Source organism: Pseudophryne corroboree, unplaced genomic scaffold (genome assembly GCF_028390025.1).
Source record: "Pseudophryne corroboree isolate aPseCor3 unplaced genomic scaffold, aPseCor3.hap2 scaffold_369, whole genome shotgun sequence".
NCBI lineage: Eukaryota > Metazoa > Chordata > Amphibia > Anura > Myobatrachidae > Pseudophryne > Pseudophryne corroboree.
Window position 1 is genome coordinate 399,879 of NW_026970021.1, and position 3,483 is coordinate 403,361.

Here is a 3,483-nt window from a genome sequence, read left to right on the forward strand (position 1 = left end):
ACAATACTAAAACTGGAGTCTGGAGGAGGGGCATAGAGGGAGGAGACAGTTCACACCCTTTGAAAGTCTTAAAGTGCCCATGTCTCCTGCGGATCCCGTCTATACCCCATGGTTCTTAATGTGACCCCAGCATCCTCTAGGACGTATGAGAAAACAAATAACGCACACACGAGGAGGAGAGAACTAAGGAAGCTATAAGGAGAAGAGGGGAGGGAGGGGGGGTTGAAAGGTAAGGTAGTAAAGGCATATTGGATAAACTACAACCTTATACATATTCATTAATGTACCAGTAGTTAGAAGTAGAAGAGCTCTAACAGAAACCACAAAGCTTATCTAAAGCCACACCACACTGGATATGCCCAATCTCATTTGATTTTTGAAGCAAAGCAGTATTGGACTTTGTTAATACATGGATGGGAGACTGCTTGGTAGTATCAGATTCTTTAGGTGTTTTTAAACTACCAACACCATTTTCTTGGTACATTTAATTTTTACATGTATTCTTTTATGTACCAGAAGTTAGAAGTAGAAGAGCTGTAACAGAAACCACCAGCTCATCTACAGCCACAGCACACTGGATTTGCCCAATCTCTCCTGATCATGGAAGCTGAGCAGTGTTGGTCCTGGTTTTAGTACTTGGATGGGAGACCACAAGGAAATACCAGGAGCTGTGTGTATTTTTACAATACTAACACCGTTCTCTTGATGCATTCCATTTTGAAACATTGGGGCAGATCTATTAAGCCTGGTGAACTGATAAAGTGCAAGGTGATAAAGTACCAGCCAGTCAGCTCCTAACTGTCATTTTTCAAACCCAGCCTGTGACATGGCAATTAGGAGCTGATTGGCTGGTACTTTATCACCATGCAAATTATCATTTCACCAGGTTTAATAAATCGGCTGCTTACTCATTTATGTACGAGTAGTTAGAAGTAGAAGAACTCTAACAGAAACCACTAAGCTCATCTACAGCCACACCACACTGTATATGCCCAATATCACCTGATTTTAGGCCTGGTTTGTTCTTGGATGTGAGACCACCTGGGAATACCAGGTGCTGTAGGTAGTTTTATACTACCAACACCGTTCTCTTGATGCATTCCATTTTGAAACATTGGGGCAGATCTATTAAGCCTGGTGAACTGATAAAGTGCAAGGTGATAAAGTACCAGCCAGTCAGCTCCTAACTGTCATTTTTCAAACCCAGCCTGTGACATGGCAATTAGGAGCTGATTGGCTGGTACTTTATCACCATGCAAATTATCATTTCACCAGGTTTAATAAATCGGCGGCTTACTCATTTATGTACGAGTAGTTAGAAGTAGAAGAACTCTAACAGAAACCACTAAGCTCATCTACAGCCACACCACACTGTATATGCCTCTTCTTACATTCCGCTGCACTTATTGTGGGGTAGCCGCAATCCCTTCTGCTGTACGGTTCCACATTACATTGTTTCTTGTCACTTCCTGTTGATGCAGTAAGGAAACATCCAGGAATTACAGCAGCTTAGTTTTTTTTTTTTTTTAACTGGGGCAATTTAGCTAGATCACAGGGCAATTTAGCTCCTTTGGTCCTTTTTTAGGACCAGTTAATCAGACAGTTGAGCAAACTGAAAAACAGCTAACAGGAAATTTCCACTTAAATGGTATTTTCTAATCTTATCTGACCATGACTAAGAATAAAGGATACACAAGATAAACTCTTAGAGCCATGGACCTTATCCATGTTTAAGCTCCATCAAATCTGTAATCAATAGCACTACATGCTCCCACTTTACCACTGTACTATATACTCTACCTGTGTTTTTAAGGTAAAAACACCATTTAACCCCAGTGACACTTGAATTAAAGCAGCAGCCTCTGGAATAGCATTCCTTAGCATTAATCCCAGGAAATCTGCAATCTTCACGCTCTTTGATAGCCATGCTACATTGCTGTTTACTTGGATGGAGCAGAGAGCACAACATCAGGACATAGGAAATATTACAATGCATGATAAGAAAGGTGTGAGCTCTACAGCAAGGCCTCTAACCCTTTGCTAGTGCCAAATACATAGGGCTTAACTCAGATCTGATCACAGCAGCAAATTTATTAGCTAAAACCATGTACACTGCAGGGGGGGGGGTGTATAATATGTGCAGAGAGAGTTAGATTTTGGTGCGGTGTGTTCAAACTGAAATCTAAATTGCAGTGTAAAAACAAAACAGCCAGTATTTACCCTGCACACAAACAATATAACCCACCTAAATCTCTCTGCAAATGTTATATCTGCCCCCCCCCCCCCCCCCATCCCTGCAGTGCACATGGTTTTGCCCACTAGCTAACAAATTTGCTGCATCTGGGAATTACAGCAGCTTAATATTTCTTTTTACAGAAGGTTCAGCAAATTAAATTATTTAGTGAAATACTGTAATCATAACAGTTACAGGGATATTGTAGGTAGATTTATTGTCAGTGGATAAATGTAAAAATTAAACCCTTAGGCATAGTTCCAAAATGCTGTCATTGCAATCCAGATTTTAAGGATATCATGCTTGAGCACAGGTGACTTAATTAGAACTTCGGTCAATGTGAATTAACCATTGGACTCAACCATGGTTATCCTTAAAACCCAGGGGTCTATTTAAGATCGATCTTAATCGATGTTGGGCTTCCAGGTTGAAAAAAACACACACATTTGTTTTCACATTAAACAGACTTCCACATGAGAAAGCAGCAAGGATGCAGTGGCGTTAATGTTTCCTGGTGTCAACTTGTATTATTTCAGTAGACATTGAAATGAGGATGCATCTTGCTGCCTTTCCAATGAAGCAAGTTTAATTTAGTAATAGGTGAAAAACCATCCTTACAAAGGTGTTAATCAGAGACTTGGCTTTGTGGACACTTTTCAGAGAACAAATTTGTTAGCATAAAAATAAAGCCAGAAAATGAAGAGCTGTTTAATCACTCGATTGGATTTTTCTGCCAGCATATTTTTTTTCTCTGCAACCCACTGCTAAATTGTGCTTCCTAGCTGTTTTTTATAAAATCACTGAATCAAATCTAACTCTGATTACATCAGAGAAGGCCATGTACCCTACACCATAAGAGGAGGTTTGAAATTTTGACTTGTCTACTTAATATCACCAAAATCTGATCACAAGGTTAATTACGTCCCTGGGTGGGATTGAACCACCAACCTTTTGGTTAATAGCCAAACACACTAACCAATTGCGCCACAGAGACACTTTGCAAAAGTCCATACTGACAAAGGCTAATAAGCATTCATCTAAAACGTTTCCTAGAAAAACTTTAAAAAGTCAATAATCTGGAGAGTTTTTGTAAGATGTTTCTTCCATCAACCAACGAAGAAACACATTGGTACTTTCCCATGATGAGTGAGTGCTTCAGGATCTCTTGCACTTACATGTGCAGCAGAGTACTGCAATGGAAGCATGCTGGGCCCATAACCCAGAGGTAGGCAGATTGAAACTATCCTCTG

At 40.1% G+C, this 3,483-nt stretch overlaps 1 non-coding gene across 1 annotated transcript; it reads right to left on the minus strand.

Annotated features, from left to right (window-relative positions):
* Window positions 1-3,153: 3,153 nt before the first annotated feature.
* On the minus strand, window positions 3,154-3,227 carry TRNAN-AUU (transfer RNA asparagine (anticodon AUU)). Its single transcript has one exon. It is a non-coding gene; the product is annotated as a tRNA-Asn (tRNA).
* Window positions 3,228-3,483: the final 256 nt, after the last annotated feature.